Consider the following 15,791-nt stretch of genomic DNA (forward strand, 5'->3'; position numbering starts at 1 on the left):
TGCATCAGGATAACTCAAAGTGCAGCGAGAGGTTCAAAGTTGCATAGAGTACCAAAGCAGCACTGCAGATCCTCTGCAGGCTCGAAGTGCACCTAGTGCAGCCAATCTAGCTCAAAGATGTCTTGTGGCAGTGAAATTGGGTTCCACACGGCTTCTGGGGTTCTGGGTAGCTTGCAGGCCAAATCTGGGTCAAGATGAGTGCTTCAGTTATGTGCTTCCACTGCATGAAGATGGCTAGCAGCTACAGAGGGTCCTTCACCTCCATGTATCTAGTTCCAGTGTAGCCAGCACAAAGGACTTGGTCTACAGAGTTAACCTCCAATTTTCCATGAGGATGGTAAGGTGACAGAGCTTGTCTCTGCTACTTATATCTTCTGGATTTACCTCTCTGGCAGATGACTTTGGAGTAGACTCTAAACCCAACAGAGTTTCAATAAATCCTTCTTATTGGCTTCAGAGTTCAAAGATTAATCAAAGAAGGAGGGCATGTCCTCCTCCTTAAAAAGAACAATTGTCAAAGGGGATTGGTCCAAAGCAAGTAAGGGACCAATCTCGGCTGTTGTAACAAGTACCCTTTGCCTTCTGACATCATACCCAGAGTGCTTTGTCATGCATGAAATGGGAGGACATGAAGTTGCAAAGAGCTCTAACAGAAACCATTGAGTTTGAACCTATTTCGCAGCCTCTCTCTCTCCTCTGGCTACTCTAACTCTGCCCCCTCCTGTGTCTGTTTACTTCAATGGAACTCCAGTGGTCAGAGGCTTTGTTATGTCAGTGCTGCCTTTGAAGCACCTACCACCATGAGAATACTTGGACCTTCGAGGAAGGGGATACCCTTCCTGTAAGAGGGTCAAAAGGTACAGCTGTGTAGACATTAAGGCCTGACAGCTAATACACATTACTCTGTCATAGTTGGACCCTGCTTATAGTACTGGCATTGGTATGATATCAAATTGCTTTGACTGTATAAATGTGTGATCATAGCAGTTATATGCCACAACTAGTCATGATTTATATTTACAGTGTAAATATCCACTATTATATTAATAGTTTAATATTTGAATAGTTACAGTTTAATATGCCAACAGGTTGTGTAGGTTAACCCATTCTAATAATTGGTGCCAAAGGTGCAGACAGGTAAAAACACATCTGCCTGCTGCCACTTTGTATTCCAGCAGCTTCCAGAAATGCATATGTGATATTTGAACCTGCTCCATGCCACTGCAGAGCTGGTGCTGCTGGTGTCATGAGACATATTTTAACAAAGGCACATGTTTGCTCCATAATTGTAGCATGGAGCATTTATGAAAGTTGATCTGATTAGCAGAACTACCTTTCAGAAACAGAATTACCTGCATCATTTTATGTAATGCAAATCAGAAAGTCTCAGGCTATCCTATCCTCACCAGGTGGCATTCTTTCACAGAGGCATAAGATGCCTAAGGCCTTGACAGTGGTTCTGAAACCCTCAGGTGAGCAGAAGGTTTTTTATTGTCTGGAGGAGTGCTTAATGATAATAGGCAGTTTAGGGCTTTTCTGATTATATGTTGCTCAAAGGAGATTGTTGTTGTTAATGACCTCAAGAGATTTGGCACGTGGGCCAACAGAGGTGTGAAGCCATCAGGTGTATGTCATTCAGCCACGCTTGGGTGGACTCTTCTTTAGATGGGTAGGATATATTCAGTTTTGATGGGACAAAATTTCAGATAGGTGCTCCTTATCCATGATTTGATGGTGTTGAGGCAATACTGAGGCATGATCAGGGCCATTTTAAGCACTTTTGGGGCCCTGGGCAAGGACATCTTTGGGGCCCCCCCTCCACCAAACCAAAGGAATTAAGGGATCAAGAAAACTGGCCACGTCCCCCACCCGTCACGCTCACAACCTGTAGGTTGATATGCTGTCTCGCAGCATAATAAGCATGTTTACTCCCTTTAAGTCCCCTTACCCTCTTCATTCAGAATGTTAAACAAGTAGCATTTGAAGACCAACATTAGCAGTCGACGAAGAGGTTACTGTTATGATATGATATGATAGTTTATTTATATAGCGCCTATACACAATGTGTTTCAAAGCACTTCATGACATGAGAGGGAACAAGGGAAAATACAAAATATTCTTACAGACAATGAACAACAAGAATGTTTAATTAACTATCTTACGTGGCCCAGCGACATTTCAGATAGTGCAAGTGCCAAGACACAGATAGGAGGGAAAAGGGAAAAGACAGGCGACTACTGTTCTTGGCCTGACGACATTTCTGGTAGAGCCGGAGAATTACACGAGGTGAGGGAGAGGGGAGGAGAAAGGAGGGAGAGGAAGAAAACAAGCGACGATCGTACTAGGCCTAACGACATTTCAGATAGTGCTGGAGAGGCAGGGGGTGCATACAGGATACTTTTCTTATCAATAACATCCAGGAAGGTATGGAGACTGTAGTATTAAGGAAGGACCGTATGGAAACAGGTACATGTAGCCCATAATAGACAGAGAACTCACATTAGCTGCCTCACAGAATGCAAAACTGCTCATGCATGGATAGAGACCGCCAATTGGAAGGAAGGAGAATGCTACACACACCGTAGCATAGATAGTAGAGGCAGATTAAAAGCTACCAGCCATGCTGAGATTAGAAGTAGGATATGGTTCTCAAATAGTGTTGCCATTAGATATCAATGGGACACATGCCTGTGGTGTGCAATATAAATATGCTCACTATTAAGGTATTGTACGATTGGACCGAAAAGAATGGTCCGACTGTACAATACGACCGAAAAATGCTTCCAACAAAGGTTTGAACACCAAAAGTTTGAACCTTTGGTGGTAGCATTGCAGGTAAGTAAAAATAAAAAAAAGACTGCGGGGGCTGCGGGGGTGTCCCCCGAAACACCCCGCTCACTATCCTGTGTGGTATAGTGAGCAGGGTGTTGCGAGGACACCCCCCGGAGCACACCCGCATAAATAAAGAAATACAAAAACGGGGGCTGCAGGGGTGTCCCCGTCAACACCCCACTCACTATACTTTATAGTATAGTGAGCAGGAGTTGTGGAGGAAACCCCTGCAGCCCCCGTAGTATGTAAGTGTATTCGTATGAGAAAGGTGCAAACTTTTGGTAGTTAGCACCTTTCTCATGCGAACTTGCCGGCCGCGGCTAAATCAGCCGCGGTCGGATCACTTAGAATCACTATTAACACATTGAAACCATGAATAAGACTTTTATGAAGATCATACCATGAAAAGGTAATCACTCTGAAGGGCTGACAATTTTTAAAGGTTTAGGGACTGGCAATATTGAGAGGTTAGGCAATACAAGATTAAATGAGATGCCCAGGATCACACATTGGTTAAGGAGTGAAGGGGTGAAGCTGGGATTTGTGCCAACTCTGCAATTTCTGCATTTGAACACTTTCTTTTCCAGTTCTTACCATGAACTAAAACAATCTCATTTTATAAAAAAACAGACTTGGAAAATACCCAAATCACATTACTAAACAGGACCATTTTTACACAATATATTATAGAAGGTTGTTATGAAAAATGGGAATGATTCTAGCTTCATTCTCTCCATCATCGAGGGAAGTATATAAGAACCAGCATACCAATCGATGTGATTTAACAAATTTAATCTGGGTTTGTTATTTGTATTTTAAAGCTTTAAATACTTCCAAAACAATGGCTTGAGACATTTTCATTTATAAATGTGCGTAAAAAGGTTTGACTTTTACCAAAAAGCAAACCGTTTTTTGTGTCAAACAAGCAGACCTTAAAATATGCTTGCCTGAGGACTGCAACATATGGTTCGCTCTCTTCTGTCTACCAACACTTCCACCCAAATTGCCTACATAAGAAGAAAGATCAAGTAATGGGCTAATCGATACCAGCAGCATGCAAGAAGGCAAACCTCACAGAAGACAGCACAGTAATGTAAGATATATTAGATGATTTGACCAGGATCACTGTATCGTCTGCTGGCATATTCAGGATACAAGTATGAATGCTTTTGTTCCATAGTCTTGAATTTGGATACTTATTCACCTCTTGGACTAACAGTTTATACCATCGTTGGAGGCAATTGACTAGGTTTTACAACACCCCATCTGAATAAACCTATTTCTAGACCTTCACCATTCGGATGATATGTTCGTTTTCATAGCAACCCATATCTGGTGCAGGTACATTGCTGATAATAGCAGATATTGCTCTGCAAAACCAAGTACATATGCAGGCAGGTTTATAAACTTCAGACATAGGAAAGTCTTAGCCAGCCTTGCTGGAATGTGATATTCTAACTTTGCATATGAACACATATCTTTGCAATGGGTGTTTCACAGCTAACTTCTGAACCATTGTGGCACTCAATTTATCAATATGCATTTCACCATTGCCTATTGCACATAATCAACATAATTCCCACAGGAAGGAAATAATGCTACAGAGTTGTGCTGTAAGGAAGACACAAACTATGTATAACACAGTGAACACAGAAAGCAATACATGATGAATTGATCAAGGCAGAATGTACTTGCCAAAACAGAAAGGCAATGGGTTTAGAGCTTCAGCAGCACCCCATAAAATATCCTGATGTGTGCTATTTAAGACTGGTGAATAATAGAATAGAATCTTGCTTCTTGAGATCAGCTAGCCTTGTGGGGCCCCCCTTCAAGGTGAGGGCCCTGTGCAAGTGCCCCTCTTGCCCTCCCATAAAAACGTCTCTGGGCATGATATCTCTTGAATAAGATTCATGTTGATGCCTAAGTGAGTATCATTGGCATATTAGTGGAGTAATATAGGGTCACTGGGTATACAAACATAAAAGGTACATCACCCTATAACCCGGGGAAATGACAAAATGCAAAGTAGCTAAATCCATCTCCCCAACAGGAGGTGGCAAGAGGGTATTTAAACTATTTGAACCAATAAGGGATGTTAACTTACTCATCACAGAAATAAAAGACTTATTGCATGATATACAAAGCTCAAAATAGTTTAGTTTAGTTTAGCTTATTGTTTGCTTGTTAGGTGCTTATACAGCAAATACATTCCATTTCAAAGTTCCCACAGGGTAACAGGGAGAAAGATGGGATTGCAGTACAATTGAAATATACAAAATACAGTGGAGGAGGGACGGCCGAACCTACTATGCCTTGTGAGTATTCAGAACATGTAAGTGCAGCAAGGAAAGGGCAGTTGGGTAGGTGCTGGGATGTCCGTGCTTGAGGGTGAGCCACAGATGAAATGCAAGGTATGGTAAGTGCTATGCAGCCAGGAGCCGCATTGGATGGGAAAGTGTGTGTCTCCAGTGCGGAGGGTGTGCCGAGGCAAGTGCTGAAGGTAGACAGAAGCTGGAGAGATTTGGCGTGAGTGGTCAGGGGCCCCCAGGATACATAAAGGACCAAGACACCAATCACAGCAACTGTAAGATGAGCAGAGGAGGAAAAAGAGAAGGAGGAGGAAAAGAGGAAAGTCTTGAGGTGCTTACGGAACTTAAGAAGGTCCTTCTCAAGACACAGAGGGAGGGGGAGGCTATTCCATAGGAGGCACTAAGCCCACCTCTTGTCTGATTACTGATATCAGCGTCCCCCTTTGAGGGGGAAGCAGCCTTTTCCATATCACTGACTCAATTCTACCCCAGCTATCTGACAGAATACCCAATTCCACTCCATGCAAAAGATGCGGTACCACTATCTGGTGATGGTATTTAATCATTGGTATTGCTGAAAATTTACCAAACTTCCTATCAAACACCAAAGTTTCAGAGGTATTCAATTGAGATTTCTTCACCATCCGATCATGACTGTCTTGTTCTGTTCTCCTTGAATTAATTTTCACCTCTAATATCCAAAAGATTGAACTATTTCTAAACATTCTTTTGCTATTGAACACTGGAATTTAGGCTTGTTTTTATTATTCATTTATTTTGCCATAATTTAGCACTAGAATTGTTTACATTTAGTTGCAAATCTAGTGCAAAGAGCTGGAGGTATGTCAGGTGCCTTACTGGCAAAAATCGCCAGTATTACCAGCACCATTATTACATGTGCCAGTAATACCGGCAAATCATCCCATGGAATCGAATGGGTTTAAATGGAATGGGGATTTACAACCGCTGCCAGCACTCGTAATCTGGCAGTAATACCACCGGACCGAGTGCCGGTAATGGTAATACAGTTTGCCGGTATCCTGGCGGATTTACCGCCAGGATTCCTGCAAACTTGTAATGAATCCCAAACAGATCTGCCTTCAGTCCCTCGATTTATAAACACTATGTGTGTCCTTTATTGAAGTTCTATTAAAAACAAGCATTGGGAAGGTCAACAGTTTTGGCTTGTGCATAAGTATTAGGTATTTGCCAGGCACTGATATTAGATGCCCAGGTACTCAAACCATTTTGCACCTGCTACCACCAGGGCCAGTTAATACCACTGTGGCAGTGCCTGGCAAGTGCCGTTCACATGCCTACACAAACTCTTAGCATTCTCAAAGGTTGTTTTCTTATGTTGATGGTGCACTGTGTGTCAATAATACTCATGTCTGACGTTCCTCTAGCCTTCTGCCATTTAACCGTTATAGTTGCAATCAGTCTACCCCACACACACCTGCTCATTCAAAGAGGTCACTGCATGGTCAATGCAGTCAAACGTAAATAATCCATGTTTATGTTAGCATGCATCTGCACTGCGCTTATCACCATAATTAGAACCCTGTTGGGGGCTGCCAGCTAATCAGATGGCAAGGAACATGGGCTTGCACCTCTAATGAAAGCCCGTGTTCCATGCCTCCTGGTGGCCGGGTCCCCCCACTGCCGTCTTCCTCCACCCTCTGTCCCTTTTTAGTTTTCATAATGAAGAGACTCAAATTAAAGGTTCCAGAGAGCAAAGTAGTGTTTGTTAACTAAAAAGACTGACACTGTCTAATGATGTAACATTTGACGAAAGATCACTTGGTGAAGGTATGGACTGACATTTGCCATTTGTTTGTCCTCTCTCAATATGTGTTCTCCACTATGGCCACCCACCCCAAAGGAAAGAACAGGAAAGATGCAACGGACTGGAGAAAGTAGCTCTCTGATTGTAGTTCTGGAGCTGGTAGGTACGGTACTACCATAAAAAGGATATTGGGTTGAAAACAGGAGCAATCGTGACCTAACCAATCTCTAGGGCCCAAGTGGACCATGGGCACAGTTCAGTGTCACAGTAGCTTGATTCAGTTCTTGGCAGGCTGACACATCTGACCCATATCTGAACGTTGATGCCAGCTGATCAGGCTCAGTTAGGAATGTAGTATTGTGGGTTATAGGTGAAAGGGTCGAATCAAAAGGACCGAAATACAATTGGTTTGAGTCAAAAGGACCTAAAACAAAAAAATTGAATGTAAATGTTTTTTTTTTGGGGGGGGGGAGTCCACCCCCAACCCCTGTTTTTTGGCCAAACACAACACATTTTATCTATACCAAGCAAACAAAAAAAACATTTTTAAAAAAGCATTTGATTTTTTTGTTTTAAGTCTTTTTGACTAGAACCAATTGTATTTCGGTCCTTTTCATTCGACCCTTTGACTGGACATCGGATTGTGGAGGCACTGTCAGCAAGCAGGCATAGAGTAGGGCCGAATGCTAGTGCTCTGTGCAGTCGAATGGCGGCAGTTCAATTATGCCAGTCAGAGTGGTCCCAAGAATGCTTCACAGTTGGCCAGGCTGAGTTTGGCTTTGACCTCTGGGAGATGTCAGTGAGTGATGCTCCAGCGGTTCGAGTCGTCGGGTGATGGTCATTGAATTTGTGATCAATGGTGTACCGATGTGGAGTCAATGAGGCAGCAGTTCTCGTGATAGCTGGGCTGAGCCATGGTTGTAACCCTTGGTCAAAAGCGACAAGTGACCCTCAAGGGATTCTGTATGGATTCCGGCATTGAGCAGACACTTTGGGTGGTGTGCTCTGTGAGGACAAAATGCAGTGTTGAGCTGGTTCAGATGAAGTTGAAAAGTTCTACTGGTGGGAGGAACGCAGACACCAGCAACCGCACCTTCCCTATTGTTCAGGATGCAGGGAACCTGGAGCCATTGTGTCAGTGCGATAAAACTGGGAGCTTCAGCTATTCTGGTCCTTTGTTGCTGTGAGGCTTTCGCAAAGGACTCAAGGACACGATACTTCAGTTCAGGGTCTGCTCTTCTGGCACAGAAGATCAATTGCAGAATGGATGGTCCTGGTCCACAGCACGAGTCACTGACGATGTTCCATGGGAGTGGTTAGGGCACAGATTTTCTTTCTGTCTTGGACGGGTCATTCTTCACCTCTGATGGAGCGCTATGGACACTGCAACTATCCCAAGGAAGTCCAGGGTAGAATGTTCAGAAAGTCTCTTTGGCCTTAAAGGATCCTTGAGGAACTGAGTGAATTCTGCTGAAGCAGTGTGAGACTCCTTTTAAAGGCACAAGTCCTCAGGTAATTGGTCTAAAGCTAGTCTGCTCTAGGGGACCAAACCCTGCTCCTTGCGGGTGTGGTTTTATCCCTTTTGATCCTACACCCAAAGTGGTTTCCTCCAGAGGAAGTGGAGGAGACAGGAAAGGGAAAGAGAGACAGTGAGAAACAAGATGGTGGCAGGCTTCTTCTAGTGTTCATAGCAGTCCTATCCTTCTGCCGCCCCCTTCCCTCCTACTGACAACAACAACCTTTGGATATGCAGCACCCTTATGTGAGGAGGCTCTTTCTGAATGGGTACCTGTTCCCAGGACAACTGCATGATGTGCAGCTGTCTCTGGGGGATGGGTTTACCGGCCCTCACAAAGAGAATCGAAGAGAGTCTGGGTCCTCAAGGTTTTTGTAGTGCAGTGTGGCAGTATCAGCACATCTGACCCAATACACAAACACTTTCACAGCAGAGCTGACTTACAGGAGCTGACACATGTGCAATATCAGTTGGGATGTGGTGGCCACGATCATATGTATCGCAGTGTACCATTCCTAAACTCAGTCATATCTCATTCTTAGAGGTTACCCTGCCACCAGCATGGGTTACCTACGATCATTGTAGTTTGGGTGCAGAGGGCAAATCTTAAATGTCACCTATGTGTGTCAGTGACTTTGCTGACACTACAGCGGTCGAGTGTGACCTTTGAACATGCTCTGCACCACGAGCAGAGCTGGTTCTGTGGATCAGACTACTGATACATCGGGGAAAAAGTGCAATATTGATTTTGACATGGAGTTGCGACAAAGGGGATCTGGTTAGCAGATGTATCGCTTGGAGAAGGAATCACCCACATCATTTTATGAAGTAAAAATAAAAAAAGCCAGGGCTTTGCACCCTTGCCAGATGGCAATTCCTCACATATGGTGACTGATCAGAGTCTGCACATATTAAAGCCACATTAAATTGGTATCATACAAGTGTCAATCCCCTGAGTTCACATCTGCTATGTGAAGGCTATGCTAGACTGCCTGTCTCCACTTCAAACATCAGCAAGTGAGACACATAGCAAAAGTAGCTCTGCTCCTTTTATTTTCTTGGGTGAAGCGTAGCCCATTCCCTTAACCCCAGGATCTCTCATCAGGAGAGCTCCTGGTAGCCACTCTTCAAAGCGACACACATAACAAAAAAGGGCAGCCTCATAGCAGGGTGTTGAACACCAAAGGGATTTTGAAGTTGCTGGCTCTGGAAAGGGACAGGGTCAGAGTAGCCAGGGATGGAAGAGAGTTACTGAGTATTGTTTGCCATCTTTACTTTCTGAGGGGGCGCTCCTTCATTCTTGTCCTCTGCATTTCCTGTGAAATAAGTGATGCAAGGATGCATGGGTCACCTGTTTTCCCATTTGGATTGCTCAGGGGCAATGAGATCGCCTTGGAAGCATGGCGATGTGGAGCAACATAGGTTTGATCCACGTGTCTGTGCTTAGAAACCTCTGGGTATTATGCACATTATTGATAACCAATTATAATTATAATTGTAATTATAATTATAATTACAGTGACAGGGATTTAACTCCTTACAGCAAGCTTGCTTTGCTTTTGTCCATTCCTCTGTAGCATTTTACCATTTTATGGAAGGGGTTTCACACTCCTTCCTTGCTTCATCTTGAAGATTCAACAGGTACCGAAGAATTCATTGGACCACTTTTGGGAATTAATTCCATTCTCAAGTATTCCAGGGGTGAGTTGAAGACAGATTGCATCCAAGGCAGAGGATAGATATTTCCCCTAAGCATCCTCAAAGAATTTGTGGACCGACTGCTGTGGAATAAGGCCTGCCACTCTGCTAGTTGCATTGGAAACACTGGAGGTGAAGGAATTCCTGCAGGTGCCAGCAAAACTCCCTGGACTGGAAGTGAAGAGTAAGAAGGACTCACCTTGTCCTAGAGCCCCTGAATTGGGAATCACAGTAATTGCAAAATCAAGGAAGTGACCTCAGGTCCTCCCTGTTTGCCAAACTGTCTCAACACCAGTTTGAGCACTTTTGACACAGTCCAGGATGCTGCGATGGAACTGCCAGAATCAATCTTGTCCTCAATGCTCACCCTCTTTGCATCTCCAGGTTCACTTGATGCTGATGTTTAAGCTCTGCCGTCTCCACATCTGAGACCCGCCAAGCTTCCCATTATTTCCAAATTGACAACCCCACCTAGTTTCCAGCTTTTTTGAGCTCAGTCACATGCAGCTACAAGACCCACTGTAACAGTCTTGCCAAGCTATTCACTTCCAAAAGCTAGTGTCGATTCTCTGTACCCAAGGCTGCTGAGTTTCATGACCCTGACATTGCCCGCTGCCCCAGCTATTTGACTTACAGGTGTATGGCACTGCTGTATACTGCTGCATCATGGGATCTAGCACTGCCACTCTGATTCGACACCCACCTGGTGCTGAAAAGCGCACAGTGATTTGATGCTGTTGTAAAGATTGTCTCAACACTATCTCTTTGGGCCCTGGCACTCCTGGATGGATGAGGAAAGGGACTCTGAAACACATCAGGACACTGGAAGCAGGATTTTCAAAGACATGAGTTTGATTCTTTTTCAGCACGGCAGGACACAGTTTACAGCACGCCAAGACATCTCTGCAACGTAGAGGGGACGAGTGCGTAGAGGGGACGAGTGCGAAGATGGGGTGAGTGCGCAGAGGTGGTGAGTGCACAGAGGGGGTGAGTTCGCAGAGGGGGTGAGTTCGCAGAGGGGGTGAATTCGCAGAGGAGGTGAGTGCGCAGAGGGTGTGAGTGCTCAGAGGGGGTGAGTGCATAGAGGGGGTGAGTGCGTAGAGGGGGTGAGTGCGTGAAACAGATGAATGCATAGTACGTGTGTGGGCATAAAGCAGACGAGTACCTGGAGCGAACGAGTGCCTGGAGCGCATAGAATCGCATGACGTATATAGTCTGGTTTGGAATGCAGAGAACGTTTGAAAGAGCATATAACCCATCATATCACACCACCACGCTTACTCTCTCCTTTACATCACCACTCAACTAGAACACAGAGATACTATGACACCATTCGGTATAACTGTTCTCATACCAACATCCTCCGAGTACTCCACATCATTCTATGTAAACACTGCTGGTTTCACACCCCCAGCCAGGCGTTCTCCTCAGGCATAACGCAGCCACATCCGTTCTGGATAAATCCTGCCAGAACGAACACATTCTCCTGATCTCTCAACCACCACACCTACCACTAAGTAGCAGCTATTACACGAATACTGCATGAGCTGCACACATACCCGGTGCTCACACGCACTTTTTGACAGTCACTACTCTCTCTACTGACCTGAACTTTGGTTCCCAAGGGCGTTCAACCTACCAGTGCCTTCAGACCATACCAATGGTATATAAGACGCTATATAAGTGCAAAATAACATAACAAAACATAACAACTCCCTCAAAAGTTATAAAATATCCCTTCTTATATACCCTTCTTGGTTGGCTCAGCTCCCTATCTATGATGCAGAACATTGTCATAGGCTGAGGAACTCCAAGACAAGCCCCTTCCTCCTCTAGTGTCGGCTGACTGAGCTGTCAATTCACTAAGCTCACATATCACACTTACGCCTGCAACTGATTAGTATTGGGTGAAATGTATCTGACCTTTAAATTGGGAACATTACTGACATCAATCCTAAGATAGTTTTAGCAACAGCATCATGGTTTCCTGTCCCAGAAGCCCAGATATGGGCATCCGCTGTGCCCTCTCTGCTAACTGAAACAGCTGCATGCACAACTTGCTATCTTCTTTTGAATGATACCTCGCTCCCATGGCTCGTCACTGTCAAGATTAGAGAGAGGAAGCCCAGACACCATGTCCTTGACTACTGAATTCTCACTGAACTACCATGAGGTAATTCTTTCTTCATTGCAGCATGGTTTTACATAAATCCACTATTTGTATGCCCAGCATTATCTCAGAGTTTGCCTGACTTTGTCCCTCCCCCAAAATGGCTGATCAGTTATGAAGTGCCTGGCAAACCTATGTTTGCCCCTAGCTTAGTCCCTACTCAATTTCAAATCTAGATTGTTTGATAATTTATCATAAACATGCACTACCTTATATATTCTCCACTTTGGAAGGCATTCTGATCTCATAAAATAGATCTCCTTTCAAAGTGCATTTCTAAACAGCACTACATTACTTATTTTTTTACAATATTAAAATCATTGATCAACCGAACAAGTGAACAGCATTTAAAAAAAAAATGTTTTGTATATACATAAACTTTTCATTTCATGAACATTTCTTATAATATTTCACTTATCCATATTTCTCTGAAAACCATACTTAGATATTTTCACAATTTGTCAGTTAGGGATTATAGGTTCAGTTTATTGCTAATTTCATGATCTTTTCCCAAAAATGTATGATTAGAAATATCTGCTTTTTATCTTGACCCAAAAGTATTTGTGCCCATCGATCTTCTGGGCTGAGTATTTTGTTGCTGATATTGAAATATGATCTACAGAGTGCTCTTTCTTCCTGTAGTTTTGGACATACCATAACGATGTGCGGTAGAGTTTCAATGGTTCCTTCACATTTACAGAACCTACATTCTTGGTTCTCATGCTCTTGCTGGTTGATTATCGTCAATCTTGATCTAGTAGGGAGTAGGTTGAGGCAGAACTTCATATAAAGAGCTCGTATTCTTGCATCTGGAAAGAGCTTCAGATACGCCAGTAGTTGTGTAATAGCTCTTACTTCTATGTCGCAGGACAGGTTTTCTTTATATGTTGTTTTCACAGCGATTGTCTTGGTCCAATTATTCCACTTCAGTTTTTTCTTTACGGTTTGTGGCCGTTGGATCAGCATCTCTGTTGTGATTTATTATTGTTCAAGGAGTTTCATCATCTCATGGTTCCAGTCATGTAGAATTTTAACACATGTCGCTTTGTTTGTTGATCTCAGTATTTCCATTGCTGGGATCCTTTTGTTTAAAATGATCTTGCGATATAGGCTCAATTCTTTCCATACTACTATCAACTTTATCGACTGGATTGCCAATTCGAACCATATTCATGCAATAGGAAAGCTCGATGGTAAATTCATTATTTTGATCCAGAAGATGGTCTCTAGTTTTGGCCAAATCGTTGGTTGCAATTTTATCAAAGTTTCGCATCCATACACAAGTGCTGGGATCACTTTACTTTTATAGAAGGTTGTAATTGGATCAAAGGAACATTTTCCAAAAGCTAACAATTTATGGTGTCAAAAGCTAGTTGGAGGTCCACGAATGCCATCCACACTGTTGATTTTTTGAGCATTGCTTCTTGTTTAACCAGATTTGGAAGGAAGAGGTTCACATTTGTACTGACTTGTGGGACAAAGCCTGTTTGTCTCTTTGTAAAGTGTTTTTCTTCGATAGCCCATGCAGTTAGATCTCTTAACAATATGGTGGCAAAGATTTTTCTGAGAGGATCTTGCAAGGCTATACACCTGTAGTTTGCCGGATTTTCTTTTGGTCCTTGCTTGTAGATCGGGATTAAGGTTGCCGATCTCCATGTTGATGGTATTTTGTTATGTTCATTTATCATGGATAAGAATTGAACCATAATAGCTGCCCACACCTCTGGGGATTTCTTGATATCTTCATTTGTCAGGCCGTCAGGCCCAGGTGCCCGTTACGTTTTGAGCTTGGTAATCATTTGCATGATGTGCTCTTTTGACCTGGAGATATACCACTTTGTTGTACTTGGTTGGGTGCCATCCACTGCATTAGGCCTTTTGCCATATAGGTCAGTGAAATACTCTATCCAATGTTTTTCTATCACATTTTGTACAAGATGGTTCTGTATCGTATACGGGGCATTCAAAATGGCCCAGAGGTCACTTGTATTTCTGTTATTGTGGCAGTTAAACATGAGTTCTGCATCATTCTGTAATGGTGTACTTTGATGCATCTTTATCCAGTTCCGACATCGATTTTCTTTATTTTGGTTACCTGTCGATTTGTTGGATTATTGTTTCTATGTAGTAGTCTGCATGCTATCCTTAGTTCTCTTTTTTTTCCTTAATTTGTGGGTCATACTGATGTTTGTGAAGGTGCTTAGGGATCGTCCCTTATTCTTTCCTCTCTGGTAGGGGGCTAGTAGCCATTGGTATATTAGCTTCCCCATTGAGTTTTTCTCAGAGTGTTGAAGGTCTCCTACCAAGACGTCCATCTGGCACGGGGTCATTCTTAATCTCATTTGCTGCGTTTTAAATTCTAAAGATGGTAAGGTTTGCTTATGTCTGATCATTCCTTGTCTCATCCAATTCAGGGTTAGCATATGATGGTCACTATGAGGAGTTTGGATAATTTCCATCTTTCTTTGGGTTTTCTGTATATTTGAAGATGTGAAAATGTAATCCAAGATAGCCTCTGGTGAGTGCTGTGTCCATGTCTGGATTTTTTTTCTTTTTGGTTGCGGAAGTTACCTGCAATGCTGAGGTTACTCTTCTCCATTTCTTTGATCCACAATTTCTCTTTGCCTGTTAAAAGATGGTGTTCTTTGGGATTGCAATTTTGATCCATTAAGTGGATGTACAGATCACCACAGATCACTATATCAATCTTGTTGTATGTTTCAATTATCCCATCCAGCTCTGTCATCACATTGTCAATAAAGGTCAATTTATTGATCGCTGCAGTGTTCCAATATAAATTGAATACAACCAAAGTGGGAATATCTCTAGGCTGATTTGTTAGGGCAAACAGTCCATCTTCTCTTTGCACTAATGTATATTGGATCCATTGGTTCACATTTCTTGATTCAATTGATACCCATGGCAAATCTATCTACATAAGCATCAGTTGTCCTGAGGAAGGTCTCCCTTTTTGTTGTACGTCGGCTGGATTAATAAAGACATTATATTCTTCACAAACGGGAGGCTGTGACATCCACGTCTCCTGTAGGCATATTATATCGCTATCTACTAGGTTTGAGTGTGTCTGTTCAAATAGGTGTTCAAAGCTTCTTGTATTCTACGAGACCAATTTAATCTTGTGTTGTTTGGCCCCTATTAATTGTTATTGGTGTTGGGTAATGGGTTTTGCACCTGTATTCCTGTAAGGACAGTTACATCCTCCCGTTCTTGACCTATAGCTCTGATTCCTTTTGCATTTCTCTTTTGTAGATAGATAGGAAACCTCAGTGTCTATGCAGTCTGTATAGATACTTCTCGCTGTTCATTCATGATAGAAGATCCTCTGAATTCTGATATTTGGTTCATCCGAGCTTACATGTGTTTTAGTGAAAGTTTCTGGTCCTTTATACATCTAAATCCCAAAAAGAAAGGGTTCAAACACTGTTTGACAGGCGCTCCAAAAAAGATATTTATTTGATG

The sequence above is a fragment of the Ambystoma mexicanum genome, chromosome 10 (assembly GCF_040938575.1).
Source record: "Ambystoma mexicanum isolate Mex_15411 chromosome 10, UKY_AmexF1_1, whole genome shotgun sequence".
In the NCBI taxonomy this organism is placed as follows: Eukaryota; Metazoa; Chordata; class Amphibia; order Caudata; family Ambystomatidae; genus Ambystoma; species Ambystoma mexicanum.